This window comes from Lactuca virosa, chromosome 2 (assembly GCF_052849685.1).
Source record: "Lactuca virosa cultivar CGN04683 chromosome 2, Lactuca_virosa_CGN04683_v6, whole genome shotgun sequence".
NCBI classification, from domain to species: domain Eukaryota; kingdom Viridiplantae; phylum Streptophyta; class Magnoliopsida; order Asterales; family Asteraceae; genus Lactuca; species Lactuca virosa.
Window position 1 is genome coordinate 247,667,367 of NC_136427.1, and position 16,775 is coordinate 247,684,141.

Consider the following 16,775-nt stretch of genomic DNA (forward strand, 5'->3'; position numbering starts at 1 on the left):
AACTCAACGTAAACATTAAATTATCAATACAATGTTTGTAATGCTTTGATCTCTATTATTCAATTGTTATGATATTGTACATGACGTCATTCGCCCTCAGACGTTTCCGCCGTTTACTCGGTTCGGGGGTGTGACAGATTGGTATCAGAGCATTGTTTATAGTGAACTAAGTATATCAAGCCATATACGATATAAAACAATAAATACAATGGGGCTAAAACACTCTGACTAAAAGTATACTTTTAAAATATAAGTACTTTTTTTTATAAAAGTATACGTATATACATACATACTAGGAACGATGTCATAATAAGAATCATATAAAAAGTATTTAGATAAGTTAAACACTACGATTAAGCCTAGACAGTTATGTAATCATATATGATATAAATATAACCTGATCAACTATATTTATACGAGATATGACCAACATGTGTTTAGGAATGGTCATGGTGGGCAACAAATCTAAAACTTACCAACCGTATATACCAAGATACTCTAAGAATCTAACACCAAGTTTAAAATACTATAGGAGTATTTTATGATACTATAGAGCCACACACCTAGATTCTTTATGTACCTCCATTCTCGCACAGACAACATGACTAGATTTCACCACGACGACCCCTAATACCCTACCGCGGCAGCCAACAAATGGATAGAGGATAAGAGAGCCGCCATAAGACGACAAACCCTTACAACTGAAACTAGGGCAGTCATAATGTAACAGGGAACGAAGGAAGCCACTTGCGAGATGTGTGAGATGGCAGGGCACCTTGTGTATCATTTTGATATATAATAAACTAGTATAACCTAGTGAGTTAGTGACTATACTACCCACACTTTAGGGAAGGCTTATTGCATCTTTCATCACAACTAGTAGTAGTAAGTCAAGCGAGATACGCCCTCCCAAAACCCATGAAACCTGAACCAACTTAAGGTTTTGACATCTATGTGTTATTTTGGTAACTTAACATTTATACAATACCTACTACTACCCACTACCATAAGTACATCACGAGGATGTTGGTTGAAATATCGGAACCGTACAACAAAGCATGATATCTATATGTTTATATAAATATAGATGGGATACAACTAGCAATAACCATAGTTACTTACGAACTCGTTTCATACCATACAACAAGAATCATGTCATCACGCGGAAGTAACTAGCACACCGACACAACACCAGTTCTACATATGGACCCCGCTATATTCCAAGCCGATGTAACAGCCGTCCTGACAGCCTTCATGGCACAACTTGGCGCTAACAACACAAATGGAAACAGGAACGGTGCCGACAATTCCAATCGTGGTGACAACAAAAGACACCAACGAGTATGTTCCTGCAAGGACACCCCAAATAAACAACCTAAGAACTCTCATGACAATGGAGGAATACTACCCAAGAAACGAAAGATCTGGAACAAGAAAAACGGTCGTCCGACTCAAGGACCTGCTAAAAGACAACAAATTGTGACAACCCATACCACCACTATCCCTACTGCCCTAGTGCCAACAAAACCATATGCTGGAAAACTCCCAAAATGAAACAAGTGCAACTTTCATCACCATGGAGCCTGCCGAGTGCTGCACTGCAATAATTGCAACAAGAAGGGGCACACCACCCGTTTCTTTAAGACACCAGCCCAACAAACCACTCAAGCTACCAATGCCGGAGTAAGCCAAGCTTGCTATAGATGTGGGGAGGCGGGGCATTTCAAAAAGGAGTGTCCAAATGCTAAAAACAAAAATGTCAGAAACGTCGAAAAAATTTCAACAACAGGACATGAGGAAGCAACAAGGGACCCCGTTGGGATTACCAGTATGTTTCTACCTACATAACTAATATGTATGCTTACTTTACAATAGCGATGCGGAGAGGAGTTTCGCGAGCCATAAATTTGAACATTTCCTCAAACAAAAACCTCAAACACTTAATGAAACATTTACCATAGAAATGGCTAACGAGAAGACCGAAACCACACAAGACAAATACATAGGATACTCTCTAAACACTAACACAATCAATTTTTTCAAATTGGCCTAATGCCAGTTATAATAAGAAACTTCGAGGTAACCACCGACACGTTTGGTTAAGTCCTCACCATACCAATATCAGGTGTTACAAAAAGGTCGTTCAATTCAACTTACCAAATAATGAAAACCCATGAAATCTATGATGACAAACCCGACACAAACCTCCCAATCACCTTTCGCTTCAAGGCTTAGAAATACCCACACGAGAGGCACCACGTCTTCCTAGCCCACGTTGTGGATGGGAAACAAGAAACAAAAGACATCAAGGATGTTTCAGAAGCCCGTAACCTTCCTGATGTGTTTCCCAGAAGACCTTCCGGGAATACCACCTGTACGATAAGTCAAGATTAAATTCGACTTAAACATAGTAGCTAGGGAAAAAGTGGTTGTAAATACTATCTCGCCCAAATTAATCCCTTCACTCACATAGAAACTAAGGATCCATACTGGAAATCTACGATTACTAAGTGTATACGTTAGAGTTATATATATAGTTAAGATTCTACAGACTTAGGAAATATGATTCCGCTTTAAATCATGTTTCCTTATTTGGTTGTGGGCCTAGAGAAGAATCGCTTATTCGACTGTCCTTCCAGCTTGATTTCATACAGCTTTTATACACGAAAAGATTATGGAAGGACTAGAGTGGACACGCTACCACTTAAGCGATCGTAGACAAATATACCAAACCCACACACTTCCTACCAACCAAAGCCACAGAGAGAATAGAAAATTTGGCAGGTCCGTATCACAAGGGGCTTGTGAGACTGCACAATGTGCCACTATCTATCATCTTGGATAGGAGAGAATCGATTCACCTCGCATTTTGACAGTCGTTACAGAAGTCGCAAGAAACCCAAACCGCCTGGAGAACAGCTTATCATCCCTAACCAAACAGTCAGAATGAGCGAAATATTCAAGCATTAGAAGGTATGTTTAGTGCCTACATGATAAACTTTGGCAAAACATGGGATACTCACCTACCACTAGTGGAGTTCCCTTATAACCGTAACCACCTCATCGACATCAAAGCCACTCCGTTTGAAGCACTATACAGACGCAAGTGCAGATCACCTCTGTATTGGGCTGAAGTGGGTGACACACAACTAGCAAAGAGGCAAGTTCCTGATAACACTCTCACCGGCCCTGAGATCATAAGGGAGACAACAGAGAAAATCGTCCAAATTCGGGAACGACTGAAAGCATCTAGGGACCGACAAAAGAGTTATGTGGATAAACGACGAAAGACCTTGGAGTTCCAGGTTGGTGGTCGTGTCCTGTTAAAAGTATCACCCTGGAAAGGAATGATACGTTTCGGAAAACGTGGAAAACTGAACCCAAGGTATATCGGGCCATTCGAGATTCTTGCTAGAATCGGCCCGGTAGCTTACAAACTTCAACTACCGCAGGAACTTAACAACATACACCCCACGTTCTACGTGTCCAATCTAAATAAGTGTCTGTCTGACGAGACTCTCATAATCCCACTCGATGAAATCGAGATAAACGAGAGTCTACACTTCGTAGAGGAACCTGTGGAAATCATGGACAGGGAGATTAAGAGAACGAAACAAAGCCGTATACCAATAGTGAAGGTCCGCTGGAACGCCAAGCGAGGACCTGAATTCACTTGGGAACGAGAAGATTAGATGAAAAAAAGTACCCACATTTCTTCCCTAGTTCATGAGTACCCACTTTAGAAATAATTTCGGGACGAAATTCCCTCTAACGGGGGGATAATGTAACAACCAGTTATTTCGGGTCAATAAAAGTCAAACAAGTCAAACTAAAGTCAAAGCAAGTCAACTATGTCAAACAAAAGTCAAATAATTAAAATTAAATCATAAAAATTCACCTTGCTCTGGAAGTTTTCTGTTTTAGGAATCCAAAATTTAAAATCACATGCTAACCGAAATCTCATGCCTTAGACCGAGAACCCCCTTGATCTGAGAACCCCATGGACCGAGAACACTCTTGACCGAGAAGACCCTTGGACCGAGCACATGCTTGACCGGAAACCTTGGTTCTCGGTTAGAGATTTGGACCGAAATCAAGGTGTTCTCGGTTGGAAGATAAGCCGAAATCACTAATTCTAAACGGTGGCACCTTTTCCAATGGGATAAAATACACATTCCAATGTAAATTTCACATCACTTTACCTTCATATATATATATACAAAGACCGAAATCACTTCCCATATCTCAATTACATCTTCACGATCAGATACATTTTCTCTCAAAGTTCATAAGAACTTTCATACATCTTCATATCTTCATACATTCCCAGTAGCATCATCAAGAACATCCCAAGAACATCTTCAAACCTTTCCCAGAAAACCAATTCCTCAAAGTTAATTCTTAGGATTTTTTGGTAAGTTTCCTTAATTTATCTAGTGTTTTTACAACATGTTCTTGGTAGTTTAACTAATTTACACACAATATCGTGTGTTTAATACTTGTAGGATACAGACACGTTCACGTATTATAACTTGAAGATTATCATTCTTACCTCATTATCCAGTCAAGAACACACTCGAGGTGAGTTCATACCCCTACAGTTTTCACGATTTTTCTATGTTTTAGTGGGGGGGGGGAATACAAGTATAACACAAGAAAACTTGTGTTATTATACAAACTGTTACATTTATATTTTCACAAAAAATATATATACATACGGGTACAAATTTGATTACAATAAAATTTTAACCCTTTTGTAACATGTCGAGCAAAAAGGGTATAATTATATAAACATACATATATAATTATTTCATTTCATATTATTATCATGGTAAATTGATAATAGCATACAAAACATTCATCATTTCAACGAAACATTTTTATAAACTATAATATGTATAGTTTATGGGACATACACTCTATTTTACCAATTCGGGATACAATACAAAAATAATTATTTAAAGGCATAATTATTTTACACCACGTAACTACTATGGAAGGATAATACTTCTACATTACAAAATGGCTTTTCATTATACTACACGTGAATCGTTAATACGGCTTTGTGAGACATTCCTTCACCGTACTTACCACAGTACATACTAAAGTCCCTGAATTATAACCAGAGTCTCCTGGAGGGAGAGCATGACACTTGTGTGTAGATCTATACGGGACTGACAATCCCACACCTAAACTGTTAGCTACAGTTGGACCGGCAGGTATGGGGTGACAAATGTCGTACCATTCCGACGTATGAAGAACGTCGTAGCAGGCTATCTAGGTCATTAACATGGTTATAATAACTCAGAAGGGGTATTAACAAAACATTTGGTTTATGGGGATAGTATACATTCAAATGGTTTTATTTAGATAAAACTACATTACACTAGGACAATACAATTTACATTTCTGGGAACATGCATTCAAATGGTTTTTATAAAGATATAAAAACTACATTAAACTATTTCAAAGTACAACAATACTTATACATTTTCAGTCTTAGGGTGTTTAAGACTACATTACATTTAAAAGAAAATATTTGATTTTCTGGAAGAACACACTGATGCGAATTATGAGCATTGGTTTGGCTTGCGGAATTAAAGAACACACAATGAACATGGTGATTTCAGTGTTTAAGAGATTCATTTGATTATGTATGGTGTTACAAAAAGGGATCTAGATCTAAATCTACATAAATAACACACACTTACACACTTAATTTTACATCTCTCAAGCACACCTCCATAAGTGGTATGAACCCACCTTATATAGAGGTGTTTACATGTCTCTCTCTCACTCTCTATCTCTCATGTCACAAGGCTAAAGCACCACATGCAAGTGGGTCTACAAAAGTCAACCCATTTACAAAGTCATACATAGATAACTTTGTACCCAACATTCTCCCCCTCAAAGTTAGGAATGGATGACCCACTTCAAATCTTCCAAAATCGAGCAACTACGCGATCTGAGCCTCAAGCGTGACACATGTAGAGATGAACTTAAAATCTTCAATTCTTCCATGATTCTTCAATTTGGGTTCTAGGATGTGAGACCATACGAACCGAGCATCAACGAATAATCAAGTGCTTCTCAAACTCCAAATAATCACCCTAAAGTTGAGCCTAAAAACACACCCCAAAAATATTCAATAAGTCCAAACCCATCTCGAACCGAAATCACTTCTGAATCTCCAATCGCATCATTTCATAAACTTCAAAAATTCAAGGTCACTTCGGTCTTCAAGTCCGCGTAATATGAAAAATTCAACTTTCAAATTTCCATATATACTTCTCCCCCTTTTTATAATCGAAATTTGATTATAAAACCAACAAGGAAAGAGAATGTGCTCTATTCGGAATTTTTCGTGTCAAAACTCCCCCTTAACATGTGGCATAAACTTTGTGCTTCAATCCGTAAAATCCAAAAAATCTTCAATTTTTAGCTTAGTTCACGGACCGCCTTTGACAAAATTTCTAAAAAATGGGTAGAAATTGTCAATGCAAAATTCTGCACTGACCCGGTGCGCCCAAAACAGCCAAAAATGTGAAATTGTCCCCCTTTTTCGAAACTGGGTAGAAAGCATCAATTCGCAAAAACTGCAGGGGCCAGAAATGCATATTCTTCAATCTCTCAGCAAAATCAGTCCATTTTCGAAATTGGGCAAAAACTGTCAAACTTTCAAAACTTCAATGACTGATTTCGAAATTTCTGCTTTTTGCCCCAAAATGTCGAAAATCACCCCAAATGTCGAAGTTGGTTATGTTGTGCCAAACTGTTGAAATTTCAGGGAATGTTTTCGAAAATTCTTCCTCCTTTCTTCCAAACTATCGAAAATTACCCCAAATGTCGAAATTTGTAAAAGTTGACAAACTTTCGAAACAATAAGAACTAATGTCGAAAATTTCTGTGTTTCTTCCTTTTTCCCAATTCATTACAGAGACAACACCATTTTAACGAATATTTCTTCTTCTTCACTTCGTTAATCAGGTAACGAAGTCTCCTTTTACATCTTCAGGCTTCGCTTTTTAGTTTCAATAACATCCTGCTTCCCAACTCGTTATCAACTTTCGAAATTAAACAAAAATTTTCGACCTTCCCGATCAAACAAAACTCTTAGCTATTCCAAAAAAATTTCGACTATCGACATCAAAATCTTCGTTATCAAAACCTTCGCTTTTCATTCACCCAAACACATCAAACTCAAAATCAGACTTTAAAGTTTTCGTTATCAACATACAGTTTCTCATTCTTCGCTTTTAGTGTTCAAACCAAACACAAATACCTAGGGGTGTTCACGGTCTGGGTTTTTCGGTTTTTAGCTCAAACCGAAGTCAAACCGTTAGTTACGGTTTTTTTCAAGCGAAAACCGAAGCCGAATCGTTTAAAAATTAAAACCGAACAAAACCAAACCGTTACTAACGGTTTGGATCCGGTTTGGTTTCACGGTTTGGGCTTGTTAGGCCCATTTTAGTCAAGTCTATTAGATTGTTAAAAAAATTGCAATATTGTTACAACAACATGAAATCTGCCAAATATTGTTAAAAAAAAACTGTAATATTGAAGCTGTCAAAATAGTACAAAAAAGCTGTCAACAAAAAATCTGCCAAAATACAATTATATATATAAAAAATAATAAATATATGTATAATTATATATATCTAAACTCTACGGTCCGGTCCGGTTTTTATACGGTTTGAAATCTTAAAAACCGTAAGCCAAACCGTTCACTACAGTTTGAAAATTTCAAAACCGCAAGCCAAACTGTAAAGAAAAATATAAACCGTAAAACCAAACCGATGACTGGTTTGGCCGATTTCACGGTTTCAAACCGAACCGCTATCAGCCCTACAAATACCATCGACTTTGATATATGAACTCCAACCCCTTCGAAATCAATCAATCCCAGTCAATATTTCTTCGTCCCATACCATCGACCACTGTGACTATCATCGATACCCAATTCCATTCGACATCAGACTATCGAATCAAACAAAAACAAATCCGCCTTCATCTGCTTTGACTTCAAAATCAAATAATCGACAATATCAAACCAAACCATTGACTCAAAATACTTAGAAATCAATCTTACAATCACCGACTTCAAAGCAATCGGTCTGTTCGCTTCGTTTTACAGACAATGGCCATCAACATCAAAACAATCAACATTCAAAGTCGAATTCTTCTACAACACTGCCTTCGCTTTTAATCAACATCTCGATGAACACAGTCAACTTGATTTCGTTATCTGCCATCGTCATCGAGTTCAACCCAATTCATAAAATCGATACCAATCTTCACAAAACCGACATCAATTGTAATCGATTCCAAAAACAAAAATCAATTTCGAACTCCAAATGATAATTATCATTAAAACTGATTGCGATTAGAACCCAAAAATCATCCGACATCGTCAAATCGTCATTAGCGCAAATAAGTTCGACATTCCAACCCTATTACATAACACATACCTCGACATCGAGTCCAATACAATGATTGATGTCGAACAACCAAAAATTAAGAATCGATATTCAAACTACAAAATCAAGAATCAAGTCAAAAGCGAAATCAGACAGAAGAATCGAATACGACTCCAAGGATGAGAACTCATACGATTTTGACTTTTGAGTCAACATTTTAAAGATCAACACCGAATACGATTTAAAGTGAATTAAAATTGGGCCAACAAATTGAATTGGAACGGTGTTGAATATTATCATTATGGGCTCAATCCTTTCGACCAATGAATAGGAATAAACGTGAGATTTGGGCTGAATGTTTGGATCGAATGAACAATAACATATTCAAGATATTAGATCATAAAATGAATTTTGAGCTTAAATCTTAATTCAAACGAACACTTGCAATTTGAAAATCGAATCGAACAAACGAATAGGATTGGATCGGGACTTGATCAACGAAAAAATTATTGGATCATAACAAACGGGTTTTTCAAAAAAATTGATCCAACGAATCAAAATGATCAAAAATCAAGAATACAACGCACGAATCAATGAGATTAAGAGAGATCATAGAGAGAGACTCACCATAAATGCTCCAATTGTGACAAATTTTGCCAAACCAAGAATCGTTTCTTCAAAAAATCGTGTTGATCTTCAAAGACCCGCTCTGATACCAATTGATGTGAATTATGAGCATTGGTTTGGCTTGCGGAATTAAAGAACACACAATGAACATGGTGATTTCGGTGTTTAAGAGATGCATTCGATTATGTATGGTGTTACAAAAAGAGATCTAGATCTAAATCTACATAAATAACACACACTTACACACTCAATTTTACATCTCTCAAGCACACCTCCATAAGTGGTATGAACCCACCTTATATAGAGGTGTTTACATGTCTCTCTCTCACTCTTTATCTCTCATGTCACAAGGCAAAAGCACCACATGCAAGTGGGTCTACAAAAGTCAACCCATTTACAAAGTCATACATGGATAACTTTGTACCCAACACACACTATCATTTTCAAGGAACAATAGCATACCTTTCTCATACAAAATACTCATGAACTCACCAACTTAAATGTTGACACTTTTTCAAAACCACTTGTATTCTCATGAAGTCAGTAGACAGGTACTCACACAGGTTTTGTGAAGACAGAGCTTAGCATTGTTACGTCTTATATTTTTGTCGTATGCTTTTGGAGTCAAACAATGATTCGAGCTGGATGTAAACATTAAATTATCAATACAATGTTTGTAATGCTTTGATCTCTATTATTCAATTGTTATGATATTGTACATGACGTTATTCGCCCTCAGATGTTTCCGCCGTTTACTCGGTTCGGGGGTGTGACAGTTTTAGCGTGTAGAAAGAGTTCCCAATTCCCTACCCCAACCCACCCTTCAACTCTCATCTTCTCCACTGTTTCGTATACTCAGTGGAGAAGAACCACCCCCATCACCTCCAGAACCAGCAACGGTCTCATGTGGAACCATAAACGTTACCATGATCACAGTCTTCGGTAAGAGGATTGAAGAGGATTTATAGATCTGGAGGACCACCATGTAGATAAAAGAGAGCAACATCGAAAGCTCGAACATATTTTTTCGGTGAATCGTAGGAGCTTAACCAGATTTTTTCACAACTGTTGGGTAGCTAGAGCTCCGACATCCATTTCTCCCCCATTTCCTCTTTTGAACAAATCTGTAACCATAAAATCGCTTTTGCAACCCTAAAATCTCTATTTTGTTATTCATAGTTGCAAATACAGATGGAGATGGAGATGAAGGTTTCACCATTGTTTTAATTTTTAAGATAGGCAGTATTGTGATCGATTTCTGTAACCCTAAAGTCGCTTCTCAGAAGAATATAGATTTCAGGTTAGTCAAGGGATGCAGATTTTATGTGTACGACTTGTTCATAAAAGAGGAGGGGGGGTAGTCTTTGATAATTGGGATTTAATCGTTGGAGGCGATAGTGGTGTTGGAAAAGGTGGGTGGTGGTTGTTGCGGAAAATGTGAGAGGTGGGTTTCCCGGAAATGGTGTCGGGGAAGGCATTGATGGAGGGGAAGGGAGGGTGAAGGTTGGATGGCTCGATCTCACACACATATTAGTAAAGAGAGGGGCATTTTTTTCCTATAAATAATAATAATAATAAATAAATCCATAAAGGGAATTATGATCATTTCATATCTGGCATGGACTAAATCCGCAACAAAATCATTTGTTAGGAATGAAGCGTGCAAATTTCAACGATATATAAGGAACATACCGAGTTAATTTTTGAAAATAGGTACTAAACGTGCATTTTGATAGTTACACAAGGGACGATTCATATAATTTACTCTTTATGTTATTCACATCGATAAAAGCAAAACTTAAATATATTAAGATTATAATGGCATAAGACTCTTGAATCAAATTCAAATTGAGATATAGACGGCCGTGAGTGAGTTTGTGTGAGAGAGAAATAAATATTGGTTTTACGAGTGAGATTCTGGGAGAAAAAGAGAGACTTACAAATAGCATGACGGGAAGGGACGATGTGACATCCCCAATTTCACGGCAAAAAAAAGACCGATTTGTTTATGCCTTATTTAAAATCAGAGTATCATTTTGAAGAATAATACTGCGAAATTTGTTCCCAAAAATATGATAAATATATTATCAAAGCATTTCCGAATAAATGTATTTTTAATTATATTAAAAACGTTGGGATGTCATTGTCAATACAGTACATAAGCATAAACAGGAATAACATAGGCCTTACAACATCTATTATTCTACTGACCTATAACCCATAAATCTCTCATCTGATCATCACACATGTGCTCTTTTGCCACTACTTGCAATACAAGAAACTGAGTGGGTCAGGCTTGGAGCCTGGTAAGTATATAGGGTTTCAACCCACAATAATTAAGTTCTTTATTTTCATCAAATCATTCAACCCGATTACCTGTTCCTGTTATCCTCACTTTTTGTCCCCTAAAGCATCTATTTCAAAGGACCTAGCCTAAGGATTATCATCGGGAAGACAATATTGCTTAGGGGATTCCTCAACAATATATGTCAGTAAGACAACCATGAGGGGGATGGAGTACACCAGGTGAACACGTTGTTCACAAACACCTACAGGTTGTGAGCCTGCTAGCGTTCCACTAGACTGTTTAGGATAGTTTGTGGTCATCATCTATACTCCGCTGGATGACTGGATCAACTTAAACACCGAGGCCTCTCATCATTTTATTTCATCATTCATCATCTATTTCATCTACCCATCTTTACCCAACATATTTGCAGATATAAAATATATATACAGTTTAAATCAAGTAAAAACATCTATAAATTGTTCATCCAACATAGATATCAAGAACACAGATAATATGCACACATAGCACGTAATTTATATTAAATACTTCATATCTATGTGTAAGATGAACGTAAATATGCACTCACCTGTTAAGGTGGTGACTCGAAATTTGGGCAGCGCTTCGCTTCTAACAATTGTCTTTCCCGTTGACGAAACCTAATATTATTATTAAGTTTTAGTCTAATATTTATTGTGAGTTTACGACCAGTTATTAGTCTAGATTCATCATTAACCCAAAATCTACTTTCATGATCTAACAAGTAAGGAACAACCAGGTAGGATCATATCGGAGGTAGGGTCCGTTTGGTATACGAAGTATACTGTTTGAAAATCTCACTTTAAACACCTCACTAAATCACAACCTAGACATCATCCCCGTAAGTAGACCAATCAGTATAACGACTTTGAATCACAGATAAATCTTGTTTATAGGTTTATAATAACGATAATGAAATTAAACATAAGTTATACTTAAAGTAGGGTAAGCGTAACTCACTTACAAGGGGGTTTAGCGAGGAACCGGGAATTGCGCGGGCAGAACTTCTGAGCCGAAAGCTCTTCTTCTCGGAGCCTTCTGGCGCTCCGGGACTCGCTTCCTAACACTTAGGAAGTGCTATGGAAAGGAAGAGAGGGTTTGGGTGTATTTGTGAGAGAAGTTGAGAAAAGGTGTGAAGAAATGAGGTGATTTGTGCCTCTATTTATAGACTGAGAATTGCGCGTACGCGGGGCGTACTAAACCTGTACGCTGGGCGTACACGGTACGCAGGGAGTACCAAGCCCTACGTTGGGCGTACTTACTCCACATGCCAGCATCTCATGCAAAGCCGTGGGGAAGAAGGTGTGGATGTGATTGTGCCACGTGTCGCTCCAGAACTTAACCCATAATTTAATTATCTTCTAAATTCTGTAACTTTCGCATACGAGCTCTGTTTTTGACGTTCTTTATGTTCAAGCGTAGTTAGCGACGTGATCTACAACTTTCGTTTAGACTCCGTCGGCTAACTTTGACTTTATTTTTAAAGTTATATTTTAACAGGTTTAGACAGTTAAAGTCCGTTAAAAATTCATAATTTTGTCATCCGATGTCTGTTTTCATCTGTCTTTATATCGTCAAACTTCTATTAACGAGATCTTCAATTCTCGTTTAGGTTGTGTCGGCTAAAAATTGATCGATCCAAAATTCGATTTCCGGGTTGTGCACTGCTATGCTAAATCTTAGAAAAACCACAACTTCCTCTAACGAAGTCAGATTTGGACGTTCTCTATATGCATGCTCTCGGTTTAACGTCTACTACAACTGTCGTTTAAATTTCTAAGGCTAAAAAGTAGTTTATCAAAAATTCACTTTTTACGATCCGCGGCGTCGTGCCGGTTTTGTCGTGAAACTTCGACGGGTCATAACTTCTTCGTTATAAGTCGGATTTCAGCGCTCTTTATATCTCCGAAATCCTTGTCACGAGTACTTCGACTTTCTTTAAAGATATTGGGTCAAATGTTTATTCTATTTTTGACACATATTTTTATTATTATTTATTATATCGTTATAAGCACATATATTGTACATAAATCACATAACACTCAAATAAATCTTCTTCATTACTTCAAAATAGGTTACTATTGTTGACCATAACTATTACATCATAAAATTAATGCTTAGCCAGAAACGCAAGCGTTACAGACGAACTCAGTAGGACGAGCACTCAGGGCTACAGAGTGGGATGGGGTCCAACTTAATAACGATCGTTGTTAATCCTAGTGGTGACCAGAGAGACGAAGACAACATTCAAATGTTAGGGTTTTCAGGTAACATTATGTAGGTTTTATAATTTTTTTTGTTAAAGTCCTTTGATAATAATAAGGAATAAATTGTGTGGATTTCTTTTGGATTAAAGCATTATAAACTTTATAAACTTTTGTGTGATTATGATAGATTTTGAATTTCTGGATTTGATTTCCTACGGTTTTTCTAAACTAAAGAGATTTGATTTTTTTAAATAATTTTGTTATGTTGAACGACTTCCAACACAAAAACTGGTGTAATCTTGTAATTTTTATTTGTTTATTTATTTATTTATTTTTTATGATATAGAAAAAATGGAATTTGAAGGGTATGCAACTACTTAAATTCAATGCATGATTTATATTTTTCTAAAAATTCCTCACTTTGTATAAATATTTAATTGTAATACTACAAATCCGCAGTAATCTTTATTAATAGGTGTGTAACATTCTAAAAATACCGATAAAAAATTTTATTTTTAAATAATTTAAAACCATTCCTTTATTGTTCCAAAAGACAATCAGAGTCAAAGTATTCACAAAACATCAGAGTAATTCGTAAACATTCAGTACGGAATAAATTTCCAGGGGATGTAGTGCGATCAAACCAGACCCTTCATTTTGAAACAAAAAATACCTGAAACATTTTAAACATAAACCGTAAGCAAAAAGTTTAATGAGTTTCTCAAAGTACCACATACCATACTAATCAGTGGGCCCAACCTTGGGGTATATTCCAACCCAACATACAATCGTGGGCCCAGCCCTGAGGTTTCTTTCAACCCAAACATACAACTATGAGCCCGGCTCTGGGACCCCAGCCCTAGGGTATATTTCAACCCAATCATACATGCAAGAGTCACAAAGACAACTAGCATCCTACATAACACAATCCAATGAGCCGACATCGGTGCCTTTGAACCACAAGTATAATGAGAAGACTCACATTGATCGATAAACGAATATATCTTACACACGAGCTGTCGGTGCTAAAGTCTCTCCCACTAACATATCCACAAACCAAACCCTAATGAGTAATTAAGGTAAATACTCCAACTTAACAATTCAAAATACCAAGATAAATCCTCATTTGGGCAACATACCATTTTGCCCTTCTAAGTCCTCAAGTCCTCGAAGTCGACTAAAAGTCAACAGATCAAAAAGTCAAGGTCAACATCCATTTACCTATGCATTGCATACTCCAGCTCTACACATGGCGTAGAGCCTTATTCCATAATAGGGGGTCCAACCAGACTACGCACTGCGTAACCTTAAGTACACCCTGCGTAAGCCTCCACATCCAAAACTTCATTTTAAGCACTTAATACATTAAGACCTTTCACTCAAAGCTTAGATCTGATTCCTACTAGCTCCATAATGGATACAATTTCCAACTTTATAAACTGTATCCATTAGATGGTCAAAACAATCAAGATCCGGTCTTTAAGTCTCAAAGGGACCAAAAATGCATCTTTCTCAACTTAATCAATTAATTCCAAGTCACGAACCTTCATCTGTGAATCAATATGATGTTTAGATGGATAAAGTTTCCAACTTTATCCATAACAAGGTCACAAACTTTCAAGATCTAAACTTTATGCACTAAAATGACCAAAAAAGTGGCAAATTTGACAAATAACTAGATCTATGAAACCAATAAGCAAGTTAGAAGCTTTTTACTCACAATGGACCAAGAATGATGTAATCTTGCTGGATCTATATTTGAACTCTTCTTCTATACACTTTTCCACCACCTTTCTCTTCGAGATTCAACTTTCCAATGGAGAAATAAGATCATAAATGATGCCAAGGCTAAAAAACAAGTGAGAGGAGGCTAGGGTTTCTCAAGGGATGATATTAGGTGATGAAGGCTGGTAATGAGAGGGTTTCCCATAAGTTAGAGCCCTTAAATAAGGCTCAAAACCAAAGATTTAGGGTTTTGATCTGCCCAGATTACGCCATGCGTAATTCATTAAACCTCTATTACGCCCTGTGCAACTTTTAGTTATGCCCTGCGTAATCCAAAAAACCTACAATTTCCACTTCAATTTCAAACAGCCATAACTTCTTCGTTTCAACTCCGTTTCCAGCCTTCTTTATATGCAAGGAAAGGTACTGAAGAGCTTCACAATCCTATCTAATTACTTTTGACTTAAAACATACCGAACTAAAATCCTTAATTCATGAAAGAAGTCCAAAACATCACGTTTCCTATTTTACCCTTTGACTCCAAAACACAAACCAAAAGCTTGGATCACATAACCAATATTATCCACATCCAATAGGGTCTAAACCCTATTCCCTTGAAGCCCAAAACCTTTACTTGATCCATTTATTGTCCACAATCCTGAAATAATAAACTTCTCGAAACAGGATGTTTCAAGGTGACACATAAATCAAAATATTAAACTCTCAAGGAAATAATTATAAAAGAAGTAAGTAGGTGTTTGTGATTGCTTTTCAAAATAGTTTATTAGCTTATTAGTTTTTTGAAAAGTTAATAAGCTACAAAAGTGTTTGAGTATTTAAAAATAGTTTTTTTGGAGCTTTTTACATAGGTAAAATATGAGGCTTTTGGGTATTTAAAAATAACTTTTGAAATAGCTTTTTGAAGCTTTTTTACATAGGCAAAATATGAGGCTTTCTAAAAGCTAGAAAATCATAGTTTTTTAGTTTTTTTTAAAATCACTTTTTAAAAACTTAGCTTTTTAGCTTTTTACCCCTAAAAACTTTTGAAATGAGGCTTTCTAAAAGCTAGAAAATCATAGTTTTTTTAGCTTTTACTAAAGTCATTTTTTGAAAACTTAGCAGCTTTTGGATATTTAAAAATAACTTTTGAAATATCTTTTTGAAGCTTTTTATATAGGCAAAATATAAGACTTTCTAAAAGCTAGAAAATCATAGTTTTTTAGTTTTTTTTTTTTTTTTTTAAATCACTTTTTAAAAATTTAGCTTTTTAGCTTTTTACCCCTAAAAACTGAGCCAAACAATTTTTTAAACCAAATTATTAACTTTTCAGGTTTTTTACCGCAAAAACTAACCCAAATATTTTTAAAAACTGCTTTTTCCAAAAAAAACCATAAGCCCCTAAATACTTTTATTAAAAAAACACTTTTATGATAAAAAAAAAACTAACCCAATCGCTACCTAAATCGAGAAAAA